Raw genomic sequence first — 10,959 nt, 5'->3', positions numbered from 1 at the left:
CTGCTAACCACTTTTTTAGCTAGTAGCAAAACATAAATGATGGCCAGCTTTCTATTGTTTTGCTGGGCTCAGGTTAGTGGTAGCAGAGTTTAGTAATGGCATAATTTAGGACGTTCCGCTGGGCTTTAATTATCACCGATATGACGGCTATCCTACGTTTTCTGGCAATATAAAGTCCAAGAAATGCGGCGCAGATCCTCTTTAAAAGGCGCTGCTAACCACTTTTTTAGCTAGTAGCAAAACATAAATGATGGCCAGCTTTCTATTGTTTTGCTGGGCTCAGGTTAGTGGTAGCAGAGTTTAGTAATGGCATAATTTAGGACGCTCCGCTGGGCTTTAATTATCACCGATATGACGGCTATTCCACGTTTTCTGGCAATATAAAGTCCAAGAAATGCTGCGTAGGTCCTCTTTAAAAGCCTACTTTTGAAGCCTACGGGCTAATATTGACTTGCTATCTTGTTTTTTGAGTTCGTATCCATGTGATATTCTTTGTTTGACTGAAACTTGGCTATACGAAAATGAACATTATGCACTTCCTGGTTATTCCTTTGTTGGAGTGTCCCGGAAAACACGAGGTGGTGGAGTCGGGATTTATGTAAAGAACACTCTTAGTTATTCAGTTTGTACAGAACTTAATTTCAACATCAATAACGGCTGTGAGGCTCTGTTTATACAATTACTGAATAAAATTGTAGTGGGAGTTATTTACAAGTCTCCCAGCCTAAATGTCAACCATTTCCTTGATCAAGTTGAGGAGCTATTTGCACGGGTTCACCCAAGCGGGAACCGCACGTACATTTGTGGTGACCTTAATATTGGTTGGTTAGATGTGGGGTCTTCTAATGCATTCCGTTTATTATTAAGTTCATACGGGTACAGAAACTTAGTTGCAGCGCCCACTCGCGTAGTCTCAGGGTCTGCCACTTTAATTGACTATATTATATCTGACGATAATAGTAGCGAGAACTACGCTGAAGTTGTGGAGGAATTAATTACCGATCACTTTCCTGTGAGCACTTTAATCCCTGTTACCATAACCGCACCTTCACGCGCTCCAGTAAAACCCTTTCGACGGGATTAATTACTCTCTGTTACGAGAGAAAATTGTCGGATTTTTTAGCCATACTCAGTATGAGGGTAATGCTGATGACATATGCCAGTCTGTCGTCTCACTAATTCAAAAAGCAATAAATAAGGCTAGTGTTCACACACGCGCTGGTTATTACGATAGGCCGTTATGCCCGTGGATGACAGCTCCCATCTTGGAAATTTTGAGAGAAAAAAATTATTGGGCACGTAAGTTCAAACGGGATAATCAAAATCAGCACTTCAAAAATAAATTTAGTTATTATCGTAGTATCTCGGTTAAGATGATCCGAGAGCGTAAACGTGAATATTATTGTCAGTTAATACGGACAAGCAGTAATCCCCGTCTAGTATGGCGGATTACAAATGAGGCTATATGGGAAAGAAATTACCAAAGCAAGTACTGCCTACGACGACTGATGATCTGACCTTATTGTGCGAGCATTTTAATGGGTTCTTTGTTAACTTGGGCTCTTCACGTGGAAACTACATTGGCAGTGTCCCATGTCACACTCATAATGACAATGAGAATACGTTTGCACTGTTCGGTGTTACTTGTGACGATATTCTCGAGGCTATAAATAAGTGCTCTGATAATACTTCGCCTGGCAGTGACAATATCACTATGAAGGTAATACGGCACAATAGAGATATCCTATGTCCGGTGCTGGCTACAGTCTTTAATTCTTCTATTGCTGAGGCTCGCTACACAGCTATCTTGAAAAGTGCTAGAGTGGTACCAGTATATAAAAATGGCGACTATAATAATTTAACTAATTACCGCCCAATCTCCGTGTTAAGCGCGCTTAACATAATTTTCGAAAAAGTACTGTTCTCTAGATTGACAACTTTCTTTGAAAAACACAATATAATCAGCCCAAACCAACATGGGTTTCGCAGGTCGAGGTCCACAGTTACTGCTGTACTTTCAGCAACTGAAATTATCAACAGTACTATTAATAGAGGTGAATACTGTGTTGGCATTTTTTTAGACTTAAAGAAGGCCTTTGATACAGTTCAACACAATATCCTCCTCGCTAAATTGTCTAAATATGGTATAAGAGACCACTCTTTAGAGTTTTTCTCCAGTTACCTCAGCAATAGAACACAAACTGTATCTATTGCCGGGCACCACTATTCGTCACTCCCAATACATACTGGCGTCCCCCAGGGCTCGGCCTTGGGACCTTTGTTCTTTATTTTGTACGTAAATGACTTTCCTAGTGGAATGTCTTCAAATTGCATTATGTATGCTGATGATACGGCGTTGTTTTTTACTAGCAAATGTATAGATACAATTCGAACCAACATTGCTTCTTTTATGCCATTGCTTCTCGAATGGTTAGAAAACAATGCCCTTCTTTTCTGGCAATATAAAGTCCAAGAAATGCGGCGTAGATCCTCTTTAAAAGGCGCTGCTAACCACTTTTTTAGCTAGTAGCAAAACATAAATGATGGCCAGCTTTCTATTGTTTTCCTGGGCTCAGGTTAGTGGTAGCAGAGTTTAGTAATGGCATAATTTAGGACGCTCCGCTGGGCTTTAATTATCACCGATATGACGGCTATCCTACGTTTTCTGGCAATATAAAGTCCAAGAAATGCGGCGTAGATCCTCTTTAAAAGGCGCTGCTAACCACTTTTTTAGCTAGTAGCAAAACATAAATGATGGCCAGCTTTCTATTGTTTTGCTGGGCTCAGGTTAGTGGTAGTAGAGTTTAGTAATGGCATAATTTAGGACGCTCCGCTGGGCTTTAATTATCATCGATATGACGGCTATCCCACGTTTTCTGGCAATATAAAGTCCAAGAAATGCGGCGTAGATCCTCTTTAAAAGGCGCTGCTAACCACTTTTTTAGCTAGTAGCAAAACATAAATGATGGCCAGCTTTCTATTGTTTTCCTGGGCTCAGGTTAGTGGTATTTAGTAATGGCATAATTTAGGACGCTCCGCTGGGCTTTAATTATCACCGATATGACGGCTATCCTACGTTTTCTGGCAATATAAAGTCCAAGAAATGCGGCGTAGATCCTCTTTAAAAGGCGCTGCTAACCACTTTTTTAGCTAGTAGCAAAACATAAATGATGGCCAGCTTTCTATAGTTTTGCTGGGCTCAGGTTAGTGGTAGTAGAGTTTAGTAATGGCATAATTTAGGACGCACCGCTGGGCTTTAATTATCACCGATATGACGGCTATCCTACGTTTTCTGGCAATATAAAGTCCAAGAAATGCGGCGTAGATCCTCTTTAAAAGGCGCTGCTAACCACTTTTTTAGCTAGTAGCAAAACATAAATGATGGCCAGCTTTCTATTGTTTTCCTGGGCTCAGGTTAGTGGTAGCAGAGTTTAGTAATGGCATAATTTAGGGCGCTCCCCTGGGCTTTAATTATCATCGATATGACGGCTATCCCACGTTTTCTGGCAATATAAAGTCCAAGAAATGCGGCGTAGATCCTCTTTAAAAGGCGCTGCTAACCACTTTTTTAGCTAGTAGCAAAACATAAATGATGGCCAGCTTTCTATTGTTTTGCTGGGCTCAGGTTAGTGGTAGTAGAGTTTAGTAATGGCATAATTTAGGACGCTCCGCTGGGCTTTAATTATCACCGATATGACGGCTATCCCACGTTTTCTGGCAATATCAAGTCCAAGAAATGCGGCGCAGATCCTCTTTAAAAGGCACTGCTAACCACTTTTTTAGCTAGTAGCAAAACATAAATGATGGCCAGCTTTCTATTGTTTTGCTGGGCTCAGGTTAGTGGTAGTAGAGTTTAGTAATGGCATAATTTAGGACGCTCCGCTGGGCTTTAATTATCACCGATATGACGGCTATCCTACGTTTTCTGGCAATATAAAGTCCAAGAAATGCGGCGTAGATCCTCTTTAAAAGGCGCTGCTAACCACTTTTTTAGCTAGTAGCAAAACATAAATGATGGCCAGCTTTCTATTGTTTTGCTGGGCTCAGGTTAGTGGTAGTAGAGTTTAGTAATGGCATAATTTAGGACGCTCCGCTGGGCTTTAATTATCATCGATATGACGGCTATCCCACGTTTTCTGGCAATATAAAGTCCAAGAAATGCGGCGTAGATCCTCTTTAAAAGGCGCTGCTAACCACTTTTTTAGCTAGTAGCAAAACATAAATGATGGCCAGCTTTCTATTGTTTTCCTGGGCTCAGGTTAGTGGTATTTAGTAATGGCATAATTTAGGACGCTCCGCTGGGCTTTAATTATCACCGATATGACGGCTATCCTACGTTTTCTGGCAATATAAAGTCCAAGAAATGCGGCGTAGATCCTCTTTAAAAGGCGCTGCTAACCACTTTTTTAGCTAGTAGCAAAACATAAATGATGGCCAGCTTTCTATAGTTTTGCTGGGCTCAGGTTAGTGGTAGTAGAGTTTAGTAATGGCATAATTTAGGACGCACCGCTGGGCTTTAATTATCACCGATATGACGGCTATCCTACGTTTTCTGGCAATATAAAGTCCAAGAAATGCGGCGTAGATCCTCTTTAAAAGGCGCTGCTAACCACTTTTTTAGCTAGTAGCAAAACATAAATGATGGCCAGCTTTCTATTGTTTTCCTGGGCTCAGGTTAGTGGTAGCAGAGTTTAGTAATGGCATAATTTAGGGCGCTCCCCTGGGCTTTAATTATCATCGATATGACGGCTATCCCACGTTTTCTGGCAATATAAAGTCCAAGAAATGCGGCGTAGATCCTCTTTAAAAGGCGCTGCTAACCACTTTTTTAGCTAGTAGCAAAACATAAATGATGGCCAGCTTTCTATTGTTTTGCTGGGCTCAGGTTAGTGGTAGTAGAGTTTAGTAATGGCATAATTTAGGACGCTCCGCTGGGCTTTAATTATCACCGATATGACGGCTATCCCACGTTTTCTGGCAATATCAAGTCCAAGAAATGCGGCGCAGATCCTCTTTAAAAGGCACTGCTAACCACTTTTTTAGCTAGTAGCAAAACATAAATGATGGCCAGCTTTCTATTGTTTTGCTGGGCTCAGGTTAGTGGTAGTAGAGTTTAGTAATGGCATAATTTAGGACGCTCCGCTGGGCTTTAATTATCACCGATATGACGGCTATCCTACGTTTTCTGGCAATATAAAGTCCAAGAAATGCGGCGTAGATCCTCTTTAAAAGGCGCTGCTAACCACTTTTTTAGCTAGTAGCAAAACATAAATGATGGCCAGCTTTCTATTGTTTTCCTGGGCTCAGGTTAGTGGTAGCAGAGTTTAGTAATGGCATAATTTAGGACGCTCCGCTGGGCTTTAATTATCACCGATATGACGGCTATCCTACGTTTTCTGGCAATATAAAGTCCAAGAAATGCGGCGTAGATCCTCTTTAAAAGGCGCTGCTAACCACTTTTTTAGCTAGTAGCAAAACATAAATGATGGCCAGCTTTCTATTGTTTTCCTGGGCTCAGGTTAGTGGTAGCAGAGTTTAGTAATGGCATAATTTAAGACGCTCCGCTGGGCTGTTATCACCGATATGACGGCTATCCCACGTTTTCAGTGGCAATATAAAGTCCAAGTAATGCGGCGCAGATCCTCTTTAAAAGGCACTGCTAACCACTTTTTTAGCTAGTAGCAAAACATAAATGATGGCCAGCTTTCTATTGTTTTGCTGGGCTCAGCACTGCAAGAAAATATTCCGTTTCAAAACGGGAACGAATGCTGCTATCCGTTGATGCCAGCCAAGTGCCCGTAGTCTTCCGTTACGGCTCTGATGGTAGACGGCGAATGTACAGGAATGCACCCGTAACTGAGAGAAACGGTGTTGAGTCTGTTGTGAACTGCCAACGGCTACCACTCAGTAAATAGTACATCATCACCGAAGTGCCGTTTGGACAAGGTACTGCTATATATCAGTAAGTATAGGAAACTGTACTCGTGATGTGCCTCTTCATTACGGCAGCAATTCACTAATTATAATGACGGGGCGCTGTCCAGTAACGAAACGATGATTCCGCTTTAAAACAGGGATAAATGCTGTCAGCCATGATGCTAGCTGCTTTCCTGTTGTTTTCCTTTACAGTCCTTATAATCAATGCGAGATGTCCAGAGATTTTGTTTCATTGTTAATTGTTCAATTCTCATGTTTTGTGTGTCCAGAGAGGATAGCTTTTCAATAATAACCCTTTATTTTGGAAATTACTGGAAAGACTACAAGTAACTTGTGCATGACTTTGGTGGCGGAACATTTGACCGCTATGTATCACATGAGCTGAAAAGAAAAGAAAGTATTACTGAGCCTCCTTAGTAATAATACTTGCACAACAAATTAAATTATTTGATGAATAAAGAAATGTAATATGCTCGTAGGAAGCATTTACAACTTACATGTTCCCACTTCTTGCTATATTCATCTGCTGCCCTCACTGCCTCACACATTTATGTATGTAGCCGTCTTGATTTTTTTATGCCTGCTGGCTCCCTTCGTTCTCAGTGATACCAACCAGGTGCCTAAAATCACAACCAATTAATAAAATTTCCTTATGAGTATTCAAAATAATTGCATGAAATATTCTTAGTTTCACATGGTGTAATGGTCAGGACAAACACTCCATTTCTCTACCAACAATTCCAAATAAGTTTATGAAGAACACTACACGTCCACCACTGCAAGTGGCACAACAAATTTCTGAGCACATAGATAGGATTTTTTTTTTCATTCGTGAAACATGCTTATCAGCATAGTTCAGCATGGCAGAGACACCACCATATGTGAAGCATATGAATGTCTCAGAAAGGTTAGCAGTTGATATGGCCTCTGCTATACGTATGTGTTACATCGCCTGCTGTATTTACTGCAGTATGTATCGTACCAGCCGAGTAAATATGTAGTATAATATAAGGAGGGTTCTTGCGAGACAGGCCCGCAGATAATCTAAGCTAGAGCAATATCTAAACTTCCAAACCAGTTTTTTGTTACTCTACTACATCACGTGAGTTGCAAAATGCTATATTTTACCAGTATGTGATATGCTCTCCTACAACATTTCAATGCATGTCACAACATTTTTTTTTTATATCTGCCGTACCCAATCCAGGTAAGCCAGGCACACAGCAAATATACCTGTGAATAAATATCAGGAGTGCCTCCCACCTTCAATTGATATGCAGGGCCATGACGCTGCCATGTGTGCCACTTCCTGTCGTTGAGAGGGAAGCAGAACATTGTCTGCTTCCAATGCATCAAGTACTGTCTTGCTGAGGCTCTCCCAAGGGTAATAAATTCGTGAGAGCAGAGGCATTTGTGGGATTGGTGAAGGTGCACTCACACATGTTGACCGATCTAAACAGGAAAGCAAAACAAAAAATGGCACTTAAAGTCCAAGCAAGAGGGCAAAGTGGCATCTGGAGATGTATGCACTATACCTTGTTTCTATAGTCCATTTTTAACAATGAAAATGTCATCGAGGCATTTCTCAGCACCAGCAACCATACAGCGAAGTGATAACTCATCCACTAAATACACCTAGAAACAAATAACTGGTGTTACAAAGATTTTTAGAACAACAATGCAATTGAAGCTCATACGAGCATTATCAACGTTATAACAAAAGTGGCATACCTGTATGTCGCCTTCCTGACAAATTCGATGACCCACAGCAACTCTGATTAGCTCCTCAAGACATGTTACTGACACCAAGTTTTTCGTTTTGTGATCTCTACTCCTGATCTTCAGAAACGTCTAGTAAAAAAAGAAAGAGAAAAGGCAGCAGCATTGAGCAAGCTTTGAAAACCACACACATATATAGCAATCACTGTAGCACGCATAGGGAAATATATGTACCTCTCATATAGAACTTTCTGTGTCAGAAAACTAGAAGCTAGTAAGCGAAACCAGAAGTATTGTATATATTTGGCAAAAATTTGGTTAAACAGACTATATATACCTCCATAATCATGGTTGAGCAGTGATATTCTGGGGGAGACAACAATAGAGTTTATTACTTCATAAGCTGAATATGGATGACTGTCCATTAATTATGAGGGTCGCACACAACAATATTCACTTGTACCTGAGATTCAAGATGGTATAGCATGAGGTCTAGTAGGAAGGTTGATGGCGTTATGCGAAAAAGAAAAATTGGCATCACCTCCGGGCCAGTTTCCACAAAGATGTGTACCAGTTTCCCATAGCACAGGTTGTACTCGTCTCTGGAGACCACAAGATAGTGTCCTGTTGTATGTTGAGTCCCATGAATAGTGACTGTCGAAGCACACAAGAAGGGACTGTCAACTCACAGTGCACGATGCAATGAGGTGATGTTTTCAGCGTGCAATATGTGCTTCCTCACTGTCCACACTGCTGGCTGCAAGAAGTCAGAGAGAAAAACTTTTGAGACAATACTTTTTGTGTTGAATGTGTTGGCATTTCGTCAGGATGACACCTGGAGGAATTGGTTCTATAGTTCTTAGAAGCAGCATTACGTCCCTCTATGGTGCAAGGAACACCACTTGCAAAATCTTCATGTGATAGCAGATGGTCGAAAAGAGCTCGACGAGATGAAAATTTCTGCAGGAACAAAGTGCACCCGTATATCACCTACCAAGAGAGTGCAAAAAAGGGATCCATTTATGTACAGCCTTCAGCTGTGCGAGCAGGAAACTGTTACTGTTGAAAATTTTGACGCCGCTTTTACTAGTAAAGGTACATTTGTCTGGAAAGACTGTGAAATGTGACCTCTTTGATAAATTGTAAACTGTAGAGGATTGCAATTTTGCAGACAGGAGGCCTTCCTATAGTGCAAATGCAACAGACTTCAATGGAAAGTAGAACAGGCCATATCGGAATGATATCCACTTTGGAGATTGGGACACCTTCAGGTGAACCTTCCACAACAGAGGAATTCTGTTTACTTCAGCTCCAAGGGGGAAAATAGAGTCACAACATTTATCAATTTTTAGTGCGAGATCACAGCAAAACACAAATTATTTCAGTAGCCTCCCCCTGAATAACTGAAGGTTAGGCAACTCTTTACGTTTCTACTCATGATCCACACACAGTGATACACACAGACACTGCTCTCCTGCTGTTGCACACCGTTGCTGAAACGCGTCTGCAACGAAACAATTTTTTCAACCATGCATACAAGTGGTGCTTATTTGACTTGGCATAGTAGTGGAACAACGAAAGAGAGTTTCAACTCACCTTTGCTTTGCGGGGGTACAGTCGGCCAAAGACCAAACACTAGATGCACTTCTAAACACTTAAAACTTCACGGAGCGTCTCATGCGTCTACGAGGAAAGAATTTCGCGGGCTTCCAGTTAGCGGCTCAGGTGACAATGCTGTATTGCTCCGCGCTGCGCACTCGCTGGCGGCGAGACGCCGGCGTCCTTGAGCTTGCCACATTCATCCGAGCAAAAAGTTACGCCCGAAAATCGCGATATCATTGTCGAATCGTTTAAAAACTGTAAATATGTGCTTCGCTGAAGACATATATCGTCTTCCATATTTCTGCTAGTATAATCGTGACGTGGTCTGAACAAAATATTTCATTTTCAGCGATATTGCTCTACTCATTCCTGGAAAAGACGACGGGATAGCAACGGTTCATGTGCTGCTACGGAATTGGAGCAGCAATGAAAAAGAGAAGCTCTGGTTCCGTGGGCGCCGTTCCGTAAATTTACGGTCTTTTTTAACAGTGAGGTTAGTGGTAGCAGAGTTTAGTAATGGCATAATTTAGGACGCTCCGCTGGGCTTTAATTATCACCGATATGACGGCTAATCCACGTTTTCTGGCAATATAAAGTCCAAGAAATGCGGCGTAGCTCCTCTTTAAAAGGCGCTGCTAACCACCTTTTTTAGCTAGTAGCAAAACATAAATGATGGCCAGCTTTCTATTGTTTTGCTGGGCTCAGGTTAGTGGTAGCAGAGTTTAGTAATGGCATAATTTAGAACGCTCCGCTGGGCTTTAATTATCACCGATATGACGGCTATCCCACGTTTTCTGGCAATATAAAGTCCAAGAAATGCGGCGTAGATCCTCTTTAAAAGGCACTGCTAACCACTTTTTTAGCTAGTAGCAAAACATAAATGATGGCCAGCTTTCTATTGTTTTGCTGGGCTCAGGTTAGTGGTAGCAGAGTTTAGTAATGGCATAATTTAGGACGCTCCGCTGGGCTTTAATTATCACCGATATGACGGCTATCCTACGTTTTCTGGCAATATAAAGTCCAAGAAATGCGGCGTAGATCCTCTTTAAAAGGCGCTGCTAACCACTTTTTTAGCTAGTAGCAAAACACAAATGATGGCCAGGTTTCTATTGTTTTCCTGGGCTCAGGTTAGTGGTAGCAGAGTTTAGTAATGGCATAATTTAGGACGCTCCGCTGGACTTTAATTATCACCGATATGACGGCTATCCTACGTTTTCTGGCAATATAAAGTCCAAGAAATGCGGCGTAGATCCTCTTTAAAAGGCGCTGCTAACCACTTTTTTAGCTAGTAGCAAAACATAAATGATGGCCAGCTTTCTATTGTTTTCCTGGGCTCAGGTTAGTGGTAGCAGAGTTTAGTAATGGCATAATTTAGGACGCTCCGCTGGGCTTTAATTATCACCGATATGACGGCTATCCTACGTTTTCTGGCAATATAAAGTCCAAGAAATGCGGCGTAGATCCTCTTTAAAAGGCGCTGCTAACCACTTTTTTAGCTAGTAGCAAAACATAAATGATGGCCAGCTTTCTATTGTTTTCCTGGGCTCAGGTTAGTGGTAGCAGAGTTTAGTAATGGCATAATTTAGGACGCTCCGCTGGGCTTTAATTATCACCGATATGACGGCTATCCTACGTTTTCTGGCAATATAAAGTCCAAGAAATGCGGCGTAGATCCTCTTTAAAAGGCGCTGCTAACCACTT

At 41.5% G+C, this 10,959-nt stretch overlaps 1 long non-coding RNA gene across 4 annotated transcripts; it reads right to left on the bottom strand.

Annotated features, from left to right (window-relative positions):
- Nucleotides 1–6,159: 6,159 nt before the first annotated feature.
- On the bottom strand, nucleotides 6,160–9,401 carry LOC135387371 (uncharacterized). Of its 4 annotated transcripts, none has more exons than XR_010421072.1 (9): nucleotides 9,253–9,401; nucleotides 8,346–9,160; nucleotides 8,120–8,280; nucleotides 7,994–8,022; nucleotides 7,669–7,788; nucleotides 7,473–7,572; nucleotides 7,201–7,389; nucleotides 6,435–6,557; nucleotides 6,160–6,318 (listed from the first exon to the last, which is right to left on the bottom strand). It is a non-coding gene; the product is annotated as an uncharacterized LOC135387371 (long non-coding RNA). The 4 variants fall into 4 exon arrangements; XR_010421073.1 differs by having other exon boundaries at nucleotides 6,161–6,318; nucleotides 8,346–8,646; XR_010421074.1 differs by having other exon boundaries at nucleotides 6,162–6,318; nucleotides 8,346–8,413.
- Nucleotides 9,402–10,959: the final 1,558 nt, after the last annotated feature.

The sequence above is a fragment of the Ornithodoros turicata genome, chromosome 3 (assembly GCF_037126465.1).
Source record: "Ornithodoros turicata isolate Travis chromosome 3, ASM3712646v1, whole genome shotgun sequence".
In the NCBI taxonomy this organism is placed as follows: domain Eukaryota; kingdom Metazoa; phylum Arthropoda; class Arachnida; order Ixodida; family Argasidae; genus Ornithodoros; species Ornithodoros turicata.
Note: the sequence above shows the minus strand (reverse complement) of the source record. Positions and strands in the feature narration are given on the sequence as shown.